Source organism: Spermophilus citellus, assembly GCF_964194105.1.
Source record: "Spermophilus citellus genome assembly, contig: SCAFFOLD_55, whole genome shotgun sequence".
In the NCBI taxonomy this organism is placed as follows: Eukaryota; Metazoa; Chordata; class Mammalia; order Rodentia; family Sciuridae; genus Spermophilus; species Spermophilus citellus.
Genome location: NW_027672793.1, coordinates 510,240 through 529,781, shown reverse-complemented (window position 1 = coordinate 529,781; position 19,542 = coordinate 510,240). Strand labels below are relative to the sequence as shown.

Below are 19,542 nucleotides of genomic sequence, written 5' to 3'. Positions count from 1 at the left end.
TCTTGATAACTTATCTTTATGGAGAGAGAAGCCTGGAGGAAGAAATCAACTCAAACAATGAATCATCTTACCTCTACTCAGTGTTTTCCTATATAAATCTTGCTTTTATAATGTTTGTAAGTGAGGAAATTCCTGTTGGTTTTACTTCCTTTTTATAGCTGTTAATAGTTTTAAATTGCAACAATATTAATGAAATTGGTTATTAATAATAGCTCCTAGTACAGCTGTCACTGTGGGTCAAGATCTTTATTGTAAAATCAGGATCACAATAGAAGTTGTCTCTTAGTATTATTTTGAATATTAAATAAGCATATCACAAAGCATTGGGAGCAAATAATATCATGATATACACTATATAGTATTTATGTGATATATATACTGCATATAATCAGTGTTGAATAAATCATAGTTATTTTTATTACTATTTATGATCTCATATTAGTCCCATTTTGTGGGACTAGTATTGTCCTCATTTTAGAGATGAGGAAATTGAGGCCCAAAGAGACTAAATTTATCTGTAAGGTGATACAGCTAGCAAATAGGTAGCAGAGCTGGAATGGCTTTTCTAACTGAAGAACATGCTCTTTCTACCACTAGTGAGGGTGGTTCTGTCTTTCTTGCCATGCCATTTTTCCCCCAAAGGACAATAGTGTGTATAGTCAACACAGGATTGCCTCAATATAGGACATCATGGACTTACTTGAAGGAAAAAAAAAGCACATAGAAAATACGCTGCCCTGAGTAAGTTGAATACTTGCTGTATGGAAACAGACTGGAACAATATATTTTCAACCTATGTTAATTTATGGCTTCATGGAAAGATCAGAGTTTGGCTAAATGAAAGCTGTGGTGGCTTTCAGTCAGTGGTATGGGGAAAGCATTGCTAATTGACATATGCGGCATGTGTTGAAACAAGCAAGACATGTTGTCTTTGCCAGAAAAAGTAAACAGATTGGCTATCTGTGTGCTTTAGGACATTTTCCCAAAAGAAACAGTTTTGTATGTGATTATACAGGCAGGAAATACATTTTGCCTATCAGCCACACAAAGTTCTGTCACTTGCAGCTCTCTTGAAATGTCCTCACATGGTGACCAAGAGCTGTAAGTGCCAAATACCTTCCAGTTCCTCAGACCTCACCTTGAAAGAACCAGCTTCTTCTCCTGCTGAGGAGTGTGAATGCTGGACAGAGCTGATATAATAGGTTTCACCTCTGATTTTGGAACTGCAATATGCTCTTTTTTTTTTTTTACAATCTTGGACACACTTTGGATAGGTCCAATACAGACAACATTTAAACTAGAAATAATAACACAGATTAGTTTGAATAGAAAGCTAATTGGTATTTTTTTTTACCATTTTAAATCTTTTAAATTTTTTTGATAAATGGACAAAAGATGAAGCATCGAGGAAGTTGGTGGACTGTGTTAGTCTCCTGGCCCTGAGCATATGCCATGGAAAGGAAGACACCCCGGACAAACATTTTAAGATTTTGAGAGTATGGAAATAGAATGAAGCAAAAATACACCACAAAAACTTAAAATACTGGCCATCTCTTTCTTCTTTCATCTTTTTCTTCTATCTCATCCCTTTGTCTTTGAAAATATAGTTCCTCAGGACTACTTTTGTGTTTTTGAGACCAGTAAACAGCTGAGTCAGGAAACCACAGAATCAAACAAACAACAAAAAAAGTTCTATCACTTCCCATGGTGTATTCTAACTCTTCTTGTCCCTTAGGATTTACATTAATGCAAATATACTGTTCAGATCAGTCAGATTAAGTGATTGAGTCAGATCCAGAGGGAAGAGAAGGTGATAACTCAGATTGGGTGCCTACGATGAATCTCACACACCTAGGCCCTTTCCAGATGCTTTCCTTTAATTCTTCAAACTCAGTGACAGATTCATTTTTGTTCTCATTTTATTGGTGAGGAAAACAAGTCATTTAAGACTTGCCAAAGGCTATGTAGCATAGGGGACAAGCTAGAATAAAACTTACTCTTGAGGTGACTTTTGCATCTATACTGTTTTTACTATACCATACCATACACACAAGGAAAGACGCACATGTATGCCCCTGATGCAGACCGGCTGGCTTCAGAGAGGTAGTATAAAGTCATGAGAAAGAAATAGACACAGACCCAATTCAGACTCTGGCTCTGTTAGTTACTAGGTGTGGGGCGGTGGACCAATAATTGAACTTAACCTCTGTTTCTCAGTTTCTTCCATTGTCAGATGGGAGCAAATCATAGCTCACCTCAGAACCTTATTGCAAGTTATAAGTGAGTTTTACATGAGAAATATTTTAAATAATGCCTGCACAGGGAGGTAGTCAATGAACAAAAGTAATTTCTAAAATTTGCACATAGGGAGAGAGGTACTAAAAGATGACTTAGGGAGAGTAGATATTGGAACACTGGTGTGAGACAGTCTCATTTTTTTTAGTCATTTCATTTTAAATATGATTGGTTGCCATGTATATTTATTAAAGAGAAATGACATAGATTTCAAAAAACTTGAAAACTTGAAATGTGGGCAGCATTGTTGGCGGTAAGTCCATTGCAGGCCTCAATAAGACACTGCCACTATAGTGGAAGTTGTGGGGGGAAAAAAGGACTCCATAAATGCCACATATATAAGGACCGACTGTAGTGGCAGTGTAGGAATTTAGGCTTCTAACTGGAAGAAAAATTTTAATAATTGAACTAATTAATTAATTAATTTGCCAACACACCTAGGTGAATAATTCTAAAGCCATTCAATGGCTGTAATCTTTACGCACCATCTTTTTCATGGAGCTGGAGACTTCTCTCCATCCACTCCCTTGCTAGCCTGTGTGAGGGACACTAAAGAGGAAAGGAAGTAGGAGATTTGGGTAAAGAGAGACAAGAGCTTAAAAGTCCAGAACAAGCTTTCTCAGATGGCCTGAGCCAGGAAGCAAAGAATTCACCTCCCCACTGGGGCCCTGTTGTGCTTGCATGAATGTAGAGCAAGACCAAGCTGCAATTGGGACCTGATTAGGAACACTGTGTCTCACGCGGATGTGGACTTGGGGTCATGGGACTTGGATTCCTAGCTTAGCTCCTGGCTTTATGATAGCCAGGCACGGCATGTGAACTATCTGAGCTTCCAAACATCAGGTCAGTAACAACCATAGTTGCTTTCACGCTTCACATCTTATTACTCTGTTCTAGGACTCTTTTGCTCCTTGGGCCTGGAATTAATCTGGTGCATCCAAGAAAGCATCTTGTTTTACAAAGATATACAGGCGACATCCTAAGAGCCAGCAGCCACCCATCATTGCTCTTAATCTCTTTTGTCAGTTCCAGGTGGCATGTTCTCCCCCCCAGGACAATCTGTCCCTCGCAGCCAGTTCAAGAGCGGCACTGCCTTGGAAGACATGGGGGATGGATGTTTTCACCTTGACCTTATTGCTCCCTTTCTGGCATGTCTCCATTCCCATCCCTTCCAACTGTGACTCCTCTTGCTCTTCCTCATCCAAGAGGCAAGTAGAATCAAAGGCAAATAGAGGAAGACCCTCCAGCAATTCCTTTTCACTGTGATTTATTACATTACACAATAGTTTTCCAAGTCCCTGTGACCCCAGGTCAGGAAAACTGGCTGAATTCCTCACAGAAAAATAAAATATGAAGAAAAATGCAATCCCTAAGGTAGGCAGGGGGGATAAAAAGAACTTTCCATTTTCAATTTTTAAATGTCAAACTGTCATTCTAGTTTTTATTGTAGAGCAAATAATTGTTATTTGTTGAAATTCTGCTTCAGATAACAGTCATGCTAAGTCTTTTTTGAAGAAATTATTTGGGAAATATATTTAACTTACTCTACTTAAAATTCACACTAGGACAACAATTTTAAGTACAATGAAATGCCATTTTAATAATTCCATGTAATTCTGTAGTGATGGATAGCTACTTTAGATTTACATGCCAGTTATGTAAATGGCCATAAGTGATTTTTCATTATCCTAAATGGTGAGTACTTGAAGATATTGATGTAAGTGCAATGCAGGCATGACATTTACAGTTTATTAAACTAAAATGATGCTAATCAATTAATATATTTAAACAATGCCCATGGGAAAAATAAATTGATTTGCTAAGATAAAAAAATATATATTTTAGCGTTAAAAATAAGTCAATTAGGGGTGAGAACATACAAGTATAACTTCAGATGATTAGTTTGACCTTAAGAAATAACTCTTTTTTAGGAGTTCCCAGTGGGTAGACTGGCAATTGCTTATCTCCCCTGCATAAACAAGACCAAGATGCTTCCTCATAGTGCAAGTCCTCGTGTTAGTCAGATCTCCATCACTGTAATAAAATACCTAAAGAAAAAAGACTTATTTTGGCACTTTGCTTTAGTCCTGTGACAAAGCAGTACACCATGGCAGGAGCACATGTCAGAGCAAATCACTCACCTCATGAGCTGGGAACCAAGTGAGAGGAAGAAGAAGAAACCTGGGTCCCACAGTCCCCTTCCAGGTCATGCTCTCAGTGACCAAAGGGACTCCTACTAGATTCCACATCTCAAAGGTTCCTCCCTGGAGCATCACTTGGGGACCAAGCCTTCAACACATGGACCTTTGGGGGACATTTAAGATAAAAATTATAGCAGCAGTAAAAGTCAAAGTTCACATATCGACATCTAGACTCTATACTATATTTATTTGTAGTTTTTTAAAAGTCTTTCCCTCCAAAGCTTTGACATCAGAAAGAATGACATTAAAGTAGTAGTTCAGCCATGAGCAGCAACACAACCTTTCAAAACCATATTTGTGAAACAGTATGAAATTGTATTGACCTCTCTGCTGTAAAAAGTTTGAAGTAGTTCTTTATGTTAATTCCAGTGACAAATGATACAGTGTATTTTAAAAAATAATTCTATTTTTTTCTCACTCCTAATTTTTCAAAGCAATGCAGGATGGATTTATAAATTGTCTTGACTAGATATAGTCAATAAGAAATCAATATTTTCCCCTGTGGGGAGTCAATCTGTACTTTTAAATATGATTTCTATTGGTTAACTTACATGAAACATATATTTCCAGTTAATTTCTATAGCTATGTTTTAGCTTATTTGGAAGTTAATAACTTTTCTTGGAAAGAAAGAAGTATACATTTGGATACCATTTGTTTAAATGGTTCATCCACAATTCATCTTTAATTGCATTATTTTATGATTCTATAATAAGAAAACTAAAAATAAGTAAAGCATTATGTATTTGTTTTTATAAACCACCTTTAAAAATCATTCTTTTTGTGCTTTTTATATTATCAACTTAATTTTAGACACATTATAATGTGTCTACATCAAACTGGTAAAACATATTTAATTTGATGTCACTTAAAAAATAAAAATTATATGGGATTTTAAGTTTTAAAATATTTCTCTCAGAGCTGGGCGCACTCATGTATATTTGTAGTCCCAGATGGTTGGGAGGTTAAAGCAGAAGAATTATTTGAGCCCTGGAATTCAAGGCTAGCCTGGGCAATATGTCTTTAAAACAGAATAAAAATTAATAAAAAATATTTATCTCAAGAATAACATTATACATATATGAAATTCATTTATTCAATATTGATTTAATAAACAGCCACTGAAAAATTATTCAATATAAACCACTGGGCTAAGTCATAGTGGGTTTACATAAACAAATAAAACATAGCCCCTGCTTTATGTATAACATATTTGTTATGTTAATTACTTTGCTGTTATAACAGAGATGCAAAATGCAGTTGCTTAAATCAGATAGACGTGTATCTAGTTCCTCTATAACAATCCCTAAGTGAGTGTGTCTAAGTTGGTGGGAGTCTACTTCCACCCCAAACTACAGAAATTGGTTTTAAGTGAAGACTACTGTACTCATATTTCAATGGGCAGTATGGGTCAAATTATCACATTTCAAGAGACACTTGTAATTTTAGTATTCTTGTGTGCCAGAGTAAGAGCGAAATGGTTAGTGAATATATAGCATTGTAAATGGTTAGTGAATATTGTGCCCACAATTCAAAAATTATTGAAAACTAAAAATAAAACATTTGTCTTTAGGCTCTAGATGGAAACTATTAAGAATTAAATTCATTTGTTTTCTAATTTCTTTATTATTTTAAAATTTTTATCATATTTGGATCATATTATAATTTATATCCTTATTTTTTACTAAATAGTACTATATATTTTTTCTGTCATTAAAAAATTCAGCTCCTATCTCTACAGCATATCAAGTTGGGCAAATTTGGGGGGGTTTCTAGTCCTTAGATTTGTTTGTTTTTAATTATAAAATGACCATGCAAATGATATCTACAAAACAGGGCCATTTTGAAGACTGGTGATTATTCACCACATTGCATAGTGTAGGGCCTAACACAGTAGGCACTGACTGATTTAATCACTAGAGTTTTATAATGTTTGCTGTGGTTTGGACCTGGAATGTCCTCCCAGAAGCTCATGTGTTAAGATTGGTCCCCAGTGCAGCAATGTTCCTAGGTGGGACTTTTGTAATTGGATCATGAAGGCTTTGACTACATCAGTGGATTAATCCATTGATATTTGGATGGACAACTGGGAGGTGATGGAAGCTGTAGATGAATGGGTCATGGCTGGAGGATGTGGACCACTGGTGGTGTGGCCTTGGGGACTCTACCTTCCTATGGCCCCTACCTGCCTGCTGATTCTTGGCTCCCGTAAGCTGAGCAGCTTTCCTCCACCATTCCATCACACCTTCTGCCATGCTCTTCTGCCACATCTCAGGCCCAAAGCAATGGAGCCAGCTGACCCTGGACTGAAACCTCAGGCCATGAGCCTGAACTATCTTTCCTCCTCCAAGTTGTTTGTGTCAGGTATTTTGGTCACAGTGACAAAAAGCTGACTAATTCAATGCCTTAATATTTTACCTAGTCATTTGTCAGTATTCCTTTTTGTTTTAAAAAACTTTATTTTTAGAGAAGTTTCAGTTTCACAGAAAAATGGAGAGGTGCAGAGATTTTCCGCATCCTCCTACCCTCACCTATGCACAGCCTCCCCCATTATCAACATCTCCCACCAGAGTGATACATTTGTAACCATTGATGAAATCACAAGGACCCACATTATCCAACCTTCTTGTGATAATAAAATTAAACACTGTTTGGAGAAGAAGGCTATTCTCCCAGGTGAAGTAGAGTGTAAATTATTCTTGTGAAAATGTGTCTTAGCCTGGCTTCTCCAGAAAGCAGAGGCAAGACAAAAGATTTAAGCTCATCAGGGTATACACCCGAAGCAGTGGGCACAGTCAGAGGCAAGATCACACACAGCAGGGAAGCAGAGACAGCCAGTCTAGGCAGGTATTACCTAGTTGGCTGCTGCTTTATGCTTTATGCAGCTTATACATCTGTTCTACAAGACTGTTCTCTGAGAATGTGTATGAACAGCATCATAAGGAGTCAATCCCGATGGTGGAAGTGGAGGGATTTTACCCACAGGCCTTCATGGGGTAAAGTTTCATCCCACTCTGGGGCCACTCCACATGACTCAGTGCCTAATGTGTCTGTCCCATGGTGTGTCATTCCTGGGTATCAGGCAGAGCTCTAGACAGATTCCAGGCAGAGCCAGTGCAGGACAGTCTGCAGAGCTGGAACTGGAGCCAGACAGGTGAAACTGAGAGCCTCTCACCTGCTTGGAATAAGTTCACATCTTTACATTATGCAGTTTTACATTGTGGAACATAGTGATAACATGTGCAGAGGGAGTTGTCCCATTTACTCCTAAAAACATGCTGTTTACATTCTCTTTGGTTTGCTTCCCTTAGGAATAAATTAGAAAAAAAAATGTGTATTATGAAGAAGGGAGGGCAAGAACCATCAACTTAATGAAGAAATACCGTCTCCCAATGTTACCACCAGTCTTTGTGAGGCAGCTTAACCCAGTTAAAGGGAAAATGCAGATGATTTGATACCATTTTTTAAGACAAAAGATTTGCTACTGTCTTTAAAGGAGAGAGCTCATTCATTCCTCGGCAAAGACACTTGGGGATTAGAGGGTTAGTCACCCTCCTTTGGCTGATTTAACCCAAAAGTCCCTTCTGATCAGCCTCAAGGCAGCTTCTATTCTTCTTGATGCTTATTAAGATCCCTTAGAATTCCTTCCTTAGAGTTCTTATTCAAAAAATAGATTGAGAATGGACTCTTCCGAACTACACCATTTTCCTCCCCACTCCCTAAAATTTATAGGCACTGCTTTAAGCAACTCCAGTGAAACATAGAAAACTAATTTGCCCCATATTTTGACATGCTCTGAGTCCGAAAGTTAGTTATAAATGGTCATTTTGCACTGAAGAGGATGGTCTCTATGGGCTTAGTTTTCCTTTCCTGCTCAAAGGGCTTTTATTGGGAACAAAGTTTCTGGCCTGTGATGCTGAGCTGTACACAGGGGTTCTAATATGTGTAACCCAAGGTTCCAGTTATTTGTCATGAAGATTATTCTGGGACACACTGAGCTTCAGGTTGGTCCTTGTCTAACTAACAGAGTTGCTATGTGCCCTTTGGAGGTACCATACCTTTGGAGGTATCTTACTCTGATCTTCTACCTAGATATACTCCTATTGTTATATGATATCAAATTTCTCCATGAATTGCCATTGCAATTGGCTATTCATTTGTGTGCACCAACAATATTATTTGCTGTACTCAGTCTGTTTTATAGTATTTAGTGACCTTCATCAGGAGATCAGCATTCTTGGCAGGCATTTCTCTACTTGGCCACAGAGGAACCCTGATTTTTCTGGATTCTTCCAAGAGATGAGAATGCAACAGCAGCAGCTGGGCATATGAAAATAACTGGGAACAAAATAGACACAGATTCAGAAAAAAATACTGAAAAAGTCTTCCTGTAAAAGCAGTTTTCTTTTGACCCTGAACATTCTGTAGAATTCAGTGATAAGTTGGCTACCACATGGCTATTTTGAACAGGCAGAAAAATCAGAGGTAGGTGGACGTGTGTTTTCAGATTTTAAACATGGATGATAGAATTCTCTCAGTTTTACCCTCAGATCCAAGCAGGTAATTGATACTATAGTTTAAAATATATGGATATATCAAGAAAAGAATAGTCATCTAACTTAGCTCCTTCATGATGAACCACAAATAAAACTTTAGGACTTCTTGCTCAAAAAAAAAAAAATGAACCTAGTGGGTGGATGATGTCAGCATCTAAATTTCTGTTAATAATTTCAGAGTGTACTTTTTTCATATTTTTTTTAACAATAAGTTTCACCAATTGGAAGACCAAAGCTCACTGGGATACACAAAGTCTTTGAGTAAGCATTCCAAAAAAATGAACGTCTCCTTCTGGCATGGATTGTTCTCTCTTCAGCATTCCTAGTTGACACAGCCACAATTCTTCAGTAATATGTTCTCTTACCCGTGAGACTCCTGGGAAGTCCCATCCAAAACATTCATGTTGGGGCTGGGGATGTGGCTCAAGCGGTGGCGCGCTCAACTGGCATGCGTGCGGCCCGGGTTCGATCCTCAGCACCACATACAGCACTACATACAGGGATGTTGTGTCCGCCGAGAACTAGAAAATGAATGTTGGAGATTCTCTCTCTCTCTCTCTCTCTCTCTCTCTCTCTCTCTCTCTCTCTCCTCGCTCTCTCTTTAAAAAAAAAATTCATGTTGCTACATTACCATAAAAGTCTACCCTGTGAGTACAATTTCAAAAGAAAAACAAACGGGCTTCATTTAAACAAATAGCAGCTCTCCCCATCTGAGTTGAAGAAAATGCACGTACACTCTGCTTGCTGGAGTGTGAGTCTTATGGAAAGGATGTTGACTTCCAAAGTGAAGAGAGCCTCACCACAGTATACAGAGACTCCCATGGTCTTTCTTGCTTTTTGATTTTATTTTTTACCTTGATATTTTAATGCATTTTTTAAAATCTCAACTCTGAAGCTGTTTTTGAGATCAGGGAGAAATATTTAAACATTTATGCCTTCAGTTCATGATTCAGAGATTTATTTATAAGACTGTTGATTTTGGGACACCCAACTCTTGCATTTAAGCTGCTTAAGTGAGTCATGTTTGTGGGAGGTAATTACTACCAGAAAGTACAACTAACTTGTAAGCTTCTCTTTAAAATGTCCACTTGCAATCTACAATTACTTCAAATAACAGGCTACCAGGACCGTGTTGTGTTTTACGGCTGTATATATTTATTATGAGTGCATTAGGCAATACCCAAACATACTTTTGTCACAGAGGGGTTTTTGAAGGAGAATTGAGTCCCTTTATTAGTATCAGTATAGATTTCTGTAGATGTAGGATTGACAAGGTATAATCTCAAGGCATCCCTTCTATTATAGGGAACAAAGCCCTGGGAAAAGCTGGCTCAAAAGAATAATAATGGATTCTGGCTGGTGGAAAAATATTTGTGTATCATTAAAGATCAGATTCAATCACTGAAATTATAGCAAACAGTTACCTCTTTAACACCTCAGTGTGTCTCCCAGGCTAACCTTATGTCCTCCTGGGAGGGTCCTTGATTCTCCACTTAGCAATTAATGAAACCCACACCCATCAGACCAGTCAGTAGAGGAGCAGGTAGCCTTTTATAGGTCAAAACACCAGAGTCTCTGAGAACATTCTGAAGTTCAAATAATCCATGACTCCTTCTATACCAATCAGTGCCTTAAATTCCACAAATGAGATGTCTATAGAGATGGTGTTGTAGAAAGGAGAAAGACAAGGAGGGAATTTGATGCTTGGTGTCACTGAAAATAAGGCACTGCCATTTTCAGGGACTGGTGAAAGCACCAGAAAGGTAAAGCTGGAATTTCTAATGACAACTCTGGCCACTTGATGGTTTTAACCTGTCTTTGACTTACCATTTCTTAACACAACCACGAAGTGATACTGAGGTCTTCCACTCATCTCTAAGGTTCTGATACCTGCAGAACCAAACACACCCCCTTCTTTGTTACTATTGAGACTTAATCAATTACATCATCATGCCTCTTAGGCTGCTGTGTTCCATCTGTCTTCTTGGACCTGCCACATTCATTCAGTCACTAATTTTACTCATCGCTTATTCAGTAAGTGTTTACCAAGTGTCTTCAGTGTGTCAGTTGTTGTACTAGGTGCTGGAACTCATCTGTGAACAAACCCCAGAGGATAATACTGCCTGGCTGGGGAGATAGCCACAAAAGTCGGCAACTTCAGGAATATATGGTAAATGCACTTATGTAGTAAGTATGTGCTGTAGCATGAAATTCATCTGGAAAAATAAGAGACCCTAAATAGCTAAAGCAATCCTTAGCAGGAAGAGTGAAGCAGGTGGCATCACTATACCAGACCTTAAACCATACTACAGAGCACTAGTAACAAAAACAGCATGGTACAAGCACCAAAACATACTGGTAGACCAATGGTACAGAATAGGAGACACAGAGACTAACCCACAAAATTCAATTATCTTATATTAGACAAAGTTGCCAAAAACATGTACTGGAGAAAAGACAGCATCTTCAACAAATAGTACTGGAAAAACTGGAAATATATATGTAACAAAATGAAATTAAATCCCTATCTCTCACCATGCACAAAACTTAACTCAAAATGGATCAAGGACGTAGGAATTAAACCAGAGACTCTGTGTCTAATAGAAGAAAAAGTAAGCCCTAATCTTCATCATGTGGGATTAGGCTCCAACTTCCTTAATAAGACTCCTATAATGAAAGAATTAAAACCAAGAATCAATAAATGGGATGGAATCAAACTAAAAAGTTTCTTCTCAGCAAAAGAAACAATCTGTGAGGTGAACAGAGAGCCTACATCCTGGGAGCAAATTTTTACCCCTCACACATCAGATAGAACACTAATCTCTAAAGTATATAAAGAATTCAAAAAACTAAGTACCAAAAAACAAATAACCAAATCAACAAATGGGCCAAGGACCTCAACAGACACTTCTCAGAAAAGGATAATCAATCAATCAACAAATATATGAAAATATTCAACATCTCTAGCAATCAATGAAACGCAAATCAAAATTACTCTAAGATATCATCTCACTCCACTTAGAATGGCAGCTATTATGAAGACAAACAACAATAAGTGTTGGCGAGGATGTGAGGGAAAAGGTACATTCATACATTGCTGGTGGGACTGCAAATTGGTGTAGCCAATATGGAAAGCACTATGGAGATTTCTTGGAAATTTGGGAATGGAACCACCATTTGACCCAGCTATCCCTCTCCTCAGACTACATCCAAAGGACTTAAAACAGCATACTACAGGGACACAGCCACATCAATGTTTATAACAGCACAATTCACAATAGCTAAACTGTGGAGCCAACCTAGATGCCCTTCAGTGGATGAATGGATAAAAACATGTGGCGTATATACACAATGGAATTTTACTCAGCAATAAAAGAGAATAAAATCATGGCATTTGAAGGTAAATGGATGGCGTTGGAGAAGATAATGCTAAGTGAAGTTAGCCAATCCCCCAAAACCAAAAGCCAAATGCTTTCTCTGATATAAGGAGGCTTACTCATAATGGGGTAGGGAGGGGGAGCATGGGAGAAATAGACGAATTCTAGATTGGGAAGAGGGGTAGGAGGGAAAGGAGGGGGCAGGGGATTAGCAAGGATGGTGGAATGTGATGGACATCATTATCCAAAGTACGTGTATGAAGACACGAATTGGGTGTCAACATACTTTATATACAAACAAAGATATGAAAAATTGTGGTATATATGTGTAATAAGAATTGTGATGCATTCCGCTGTCATGTATTTTAAAAAAATAAAATCAATAAAAAAAAAGAATGTGCTGTGGAAACACAACAGAAAGGCACTATACCTGACCTTGGGGAGGAGCAAACACTTCCAAGTAGTGCCTGTGGTTAATTAAGCAAAGCTCTAAAGGAAAAGTAGAAGATGATTAAGAGACCTAAGAGGGAAGAGAAGGTAAGGAGACAGGACAAAATACTCTGTGCAGAAGAAAAAGAATGGGCCAAAGTCTGCGAGAATCATGAAGATTTAGTTCAGAGAAATATGATTATTTCATAAATGGAGCAATAACACAGTAATAATACAATGATGGTGGAAGAGGAGAAGAGGTGGAGACCAGAGCCTGAAAGACCTTATCTGCCATGCTAAGTAGTAGTCTGAATGGAATTGGCACCTGTTGAAGGATGTACCCTACATATCATGTTTCTATTAGAGTAACCACCTACATGTGCTTCATATACTTTATCTAAGCATCTAAGCTTAATCCTGAACCAGTTGGTATGCCCCCAATCATTTGGCCAGCTTTACTCTCGAATCTTTCCACAATTAACCTGAGCTGTGTCTAGAACAAGAGCAGGTTGCATCCTCTGTTTGTACCATTGCCCAATTTGTTTTGCCTTGGTTTGAGATGTATACTGCTCCTCAATATCTGTGGTCCATCTGGGCCCCCGATATACTGCTGACTCTCCTATCTTATATAATTTTCATGGAAATATCTATTTTTCTCTATTTTAAGTCAAACTAAGGTTTGACTTAAAATATATATGAACTCCATCATTAACTCAACAAATACTTAAGAAACTATATACTAGGAAATATTCCAAGCAATATAGTAATGACCCAAAAGTCTCTACCTTTATGGAAGGGCATTTTAGAGGAAGAATACAAAAAAATAAACAATATACCACATGATTGTTATGTAGAAAATTGCTATAATGATTATTATGTAGAAAACTTAAGGGGCTCTCTGGAGAGTGTCATTTTATGTAGGATATACATACTCATACAGACACACATATATACACAAATACATATATGCATGCATATACATGCATACATTTATACATATATGCATGTGTATACATACATGTATAAACATACACAAAAATATAGGTACAGACTGTACAAGTTTTTTTACTCTGAGTATGTATCAATAAGTTCTTTAATGACTTCAGAATTCAAAAATTAGAGAATTCATATAAATAGTTTGAAATCATACTTAAGTAATGTCACAAGTTTCAGGACTCAGGAATTTTTCTGATTTTTAGTTTATCAAATTCAATGTGTAATTTTATTTTTAGCCTTACTGTGTGATAAATGTGATTTTGTAATAATCTAACTTATAGTCTGATTGCTCCTGGTTTAAAATAATGTGATTCAGTATATACCTAAATTAACATTTTGCTTTAAGAAAAGAATAAATGCTTTCCTATTTGTATTTTATCTTAGTTACTCATTTGGAATTGGAAGGACATTATTGTCATAATCTTGTGTGCATAGTAAGTATTTTGACATAAATTAATAGAAGTTCTATATTACATGCTGAATGAGAGATTTAAAAAGGGAATGGGGGAGCACTGTTTAAATATATTGCAGTTGAGATTTTCCAGAATTGTAAGATGGTATGAATCCTCATATTAAAATTACAGTAGTAAAATGCAGAATGACTAAGTTTATAACATAGCGAAACTGAATATAAGAAACAAGCAGAAAAATCTTAAAATCTATCAGAGACAAAATAAAGATTCTATGCAAAGGGGCCCTCAATAGATTGTCCTCAGACTTGTCATTATTTCAATAAATGGAAGAGGACAGTAATGTGCTCAAGAACTCAGAGAAGTTAACTTCAATTTAAAATTCGATACCCATCAAAACTACAAAACAAAGACATTTTCATAATTACACAGACTTAAATGATTAGCCAATCACAGGTTCTCACTGGAGAATTATTTTAAAATAGGAGGAAGCTAGAGAGAAAGTATGGAATCTAAGATTACAGTGAACATAGATATCAATAGAAATAAAAGTCTATTAACTACTGTTATATAATTTTTGGTGTAATACTACCTTTAATCTGAATGATCAAATTGATAAAAACTATAACTCTAAATAACAATTTGAAATGCTTAACAGGAAGAGGTTAAAATGCTGAACAATTTTAAATTTTGCTTAAAAATTAATAGGTAGGAATTTATGTTAAGATTTAATTGTGATTGCCAAGAAAAAAAAAAAAACATCTAGGAGACAGGGGTGATGCAGTGAGAGGAAGGCAGGACCGCCACAGGTCTCTGTCCACTGGCTTGGGTTAGAGGCTTAGGAGCGGGGCCAGCAGCCTGAATTAGCCAATGGGGAGGAATCAGCAGGGAATTTAAAATTTTTTTGAGGCAAAATTGATTTCTATCTTGGGTTTGTCACCCTCTACTCCTATTGTTCCTGTTCAGATCTCAAATAATTCAGATCTTCAGACAGCATCCTCAAATTCAGGATGGCTGATACATGAAGGGAAAATGAAAGGCTGTAGGAAGAGCACAGAACCCTCTGGTCCAGGCTCTGAGAGCAAAACATACTCTGCCTGCCCTCCAAGATCCTGCATATGAGTACATACAGTGTGTCCCATTGCCATCTCTGCTGCTAAGAATAAGGAGAACATGAATCCTTCAAATCTGATGCCACCACCTAACCAAACACCAGCTCCAGATCAGCCCTTTGCATTGTCTACCGCCAGAGAGGAGTCATCCACTCCACGAGCAGATTTAGAGAAAACACGGGTTTATCCTTCCTAACTGATGCTCTGGAATGAAAAGTTTAGGAAAGGGTGGAAGTGGAAGGATGAGGATACTAATCAGAAAACTATGTGTAATACCATCAGAATTCACAGTCAGAACAATGCACAGGCGTGGAGAGAGATTTTGAAGTATCCTTGTGGTCCATTGTTATCTGATTTGAAGGGAAAGCAAAAGACTATTCACCAAAGGCAAGAATTTGTTCCTGGGTGGAGTATGAGTTGCCTTTCGACAGACATGATTGGATCATCAACGTTTTTGGCATACAAGTTACATATGGTATTGAGTAGTACCAGGGGGGCAAAGTCATTAAGGACTACCCGTTCACTGTCCTGGATGGCCACCCCACCTTGGATTTGCTTTCAGAAGTACAGGACAGAATGAAGGTTCACTGGGCATCATAAGCACTGTTTTGTTTGTTATGCAAAGTATAAACTATTTTGTTTCTGAGAGATACATTAAACCATTTTCCCAAAACTGAATTGCACTCATGATGTTATGGGAACTTCAAGTGGATAATCACGCTTCGTCCTTTACTTAGTCAAGGAGCCATGCTCTGTTCAGTTTTGAGGTGCATTTTGTCTTGCAGTTTATAGCAGATTGTTTTAAGTTTTCTTCCCATTTGGTTTAAGTAAGAGGCATTCCTCAGTTTGTCCTTTAACTGCAATATTGCCTGTGTATTCATCTAGAAAACTGAGGTGAGGAAAGCTTCATTTTTCTTACTGATTTCTCAGGAAATTTGAGAGGTAAAACCTGAAAGTCAGTGTGATGCCTGTGAGCTGTTACCTGGTCAAATCTTTTAACTAAAATAGTTTATTTTAAATAAGCAATATCTTTTTAAAAATAGATCATAATTTCTAAAGTCCCTACAATTTAGTAATGACACTGAACAAAATGCAAAGCCATACCCTTGCACTCAGCAAGACTAAGATGTATCTTGGCTCTCTAAATTCTCATTAATATGCATTTTTCATACTGGGAACTTGTTAAAAAAGTTTCAACTTACCATGGGATTCTGATGCATATGCTTTGAAACATATATTTTCATTTTAAAAATATTTTTCTGTTGTTCTGATATATAACTCTGCTCCCCCAAAACAGTTCTCCTCATTGTCCTTCTTCCATTGGGAACTCCACCCACCCCCACTGGCCTAACCCAAATTTAAAAACCTGGCTCAAGACACAATATCAGTGATTATATTTTGCTGAGTATTAATATTTACAATAAGAGTATTTTTCTGAGATGTAGTATGCTTGCATCAATTCATTGTCTCAATTTTTATGTTTTAAGGAGGCTCTAAGATGGTTGTTGAAATTCTTGTATCAGTAACCCCAAAACTGGTTGTTCTAATTATATCAGCATGTTATAAGTGACTGTTTTTGTAAGTGTTAATAATATTAAATCATTTAATTTATCCTAAAAAAAACCCACAAAAATACAATAACAACAAAAATAATGGCATCTATTGCTTCCTAGTTGATAAGGCAAGGAGAAGAAAAAGATCAAAAACTTTTTTCAACCCAACAGAAAATAGCAAAGGAGAAAAGTGCAAGGGAAACAGTATTAAAATTGTAACTGTTAGCAATATATACAGTATGTCAGCAATCATAATAAATATGTGTGGATTAAACTAGGAGCTGGCAAAGGACCAACTTTTCTGTAAAAGTTGATTATAAATATTTTAGGCATTTTAAATCACATACAGTTTTTGCAACCCTTTAAAAATGTAAAAACCATTCTTTGCTTGCAGGCCATATAAAAATCTGGTTTCAGGCCAGATTTGGCCTATGGGAGTAATTGGTTAACCTCTGGATTAAACTTTTAAGAGACAAAAATTTCCAGGTTGATTTTTTAAAAAGTGAACTATGTACTTCTCACAAAAGAAGAGGGGAAAATATATAAAAATTATAATGAAAAGTGGGAAATGATACATACGACCTTATTAACCAAAGGAAAGTTAGACATCTTGGGTTGGTTTTCCCAAAAGCACAAGTTGGGAAAACAATGCAAGGGCAGATAGTTTATTTGAAAGGTGATCCCAAGAAACACTAGCAGGGAAGTGGAGACATGATAAAAGGAAGGGAAGAAAGTCAGTTAGAGATGTTTTATCAAGCCAGCTACCACTGTGGAACACTGGGAGACTGAGTAGATCATGCCTCAGGGTTATCCACTGGCAGCCCAAGGAAGCTTGAGTGTTTATCAATCAGTTGCTTAAGTTACCTATTGTTCTCTTCTGCAATACTATAGAATATATCCTTGCCTACAAGTAATGGGTTCCAGTCATTTTTTTCTCTTATAAAACATAAAATTAATAAGCTTGATCTAATAGTTTCTTATAAAAGACTATGTCTGCTCTCATAGAAAATATATATTCCTTTCAAGAACCATAAAATATCTTAAACTATTGGTCATGAATTAAATAATGAAGGAAAACAATAAGTTTTAAAGAATTGTTAACATTTAGAAACATTTTATGACAAGAGTAAGTTTAGCTTCAAATCAACCATAAAAGGTCAGGAAACATGTTTGGAAACTTCAATTGTTAAAGAAGATATCATACTAGAAATTATACTTAGCACTAAACAGCAATGAATGCACTACATAAGAAACAACTAAAGTTAGAGGTTAATTTACAACACAAAATGCCTTTTTAAGAAATAAAATATATTGCCAGGCCCAGTAGCACATACCTGTAATCCCAGTGCCTTTGGAGGCTGAGACAGGAGGATGGAGAGTTCAAAGTCAGCCTTGGCAAAAGTGAGGCACTAAGCAACTCAGTGAGACCCTGCCTCTAAATAAAATACAAAATAGGGCTGGAGATGTGGCTCAGCAGTCAAGTGCCCCTGAGTTCAATCCCTGGTACACACCTCCCCCCCCCAAAAAAAAAAAGAAATAAAATATATTAAAAATAAGTGATTGGATTAGGAATAGAAGAGGGTATAAACAAAACCAAAACCCATTATCTGAAAAAAATGAATAAAAATATCAGCAATGCCCTTGTCATCTGACCAGTGGTGGCTAACCTCAGATAGAGAGACTGGGCTTCCGCTTGGTGCTCATGACTGAGCTCCTGCTTTCCACTCACTCCTGACTTGGTTTTCCAGGTGTCTTGAGATTGCTGGCAGAACTCTGGATTTCTGAAGCTAGGATGTCCCATGTCACCTCTTTCCAGCCAGGGATTGTTGTATATTATCCTGCCTAGACTCCTATACCTGTGTTTTGCCAGCCTCTCCAGGCCTCCTCTACTTGTATAACTTCAGATGGAAACAGAACATACACAGTTAACAAACCTTTCCAAGTGTCAAACTCTGTGTACAGACTGTCATATTCACTATTAATGCAATTTCTTCTTTTACAACTCTTCTCTAAGACAGGTATAATTATCCATTTCACAGGTTAAGGAAACATTTCACAGGTTAAGGCTGTACCTTAATAGGTCACATGAATGCCCATTTTTGCTCTGGTTTTATTCCTTTGTATCTTGCATTCATGAAATGTGCTTTTCTTGCCATTCTTCAGAACTGGGGATAATAATATTTAAAGGATCATTTCATGAATTAAATTAAATCCTTAATATGGAAATGTCTAACATGTAACAGATACTTAACAAATAGCAAAATTTCAAAAAAATTCATCCTATTCTACCTGTGTTTAGAGTATCTGGCTCCCCTGATGGAATCTGGGCCTGGTACATGTCTAATACAGCACCAGGATACATAGTATTTTATAGTAAATGTTGGATGGAATAATTAATGAAGCATCAATGGAAACATTAACTTTCACTTAAAGAGTCTGTAAGTGTATCTCAGTGAAGTGCCCACTTAGCATGCATAAGGCCCTGAGTTCATTCTCCAACACACACACACACACACACACACACACACACACACACTCACACACACCATTTAGGCTTTGTGAAAAACCTAAAGATCATTCTTTTCCCAATTTTTATTACTCTCAAGTGTATATAT

General features: G+C 37.0%; 1 long non-coding RNA gene and 1 pseudogene across 2 annotated transcripts in view; both read left to right on the top strand.

Annotated features, from left to right (window-relative positions):
* The window catches only part of LOC308640606, a 663,035-nt gene that overhangs the window by 420,837 nt on the left and 222,656 nt on the right, over window positions 1–19,542 (top strand). The window lies entirely within an intron of this gene.
* On the top strand, window positions 12,935–15,860 carry LOC308640609 (holocytochrome c-type synthase-like; annotated as a pseudogene). Its single transcript has 2 exons — window positions 12,935–12,964; window positions 15,172–15,860. The product of its transcript is annotated as a holocytochrome c-type synthase-like (transcript).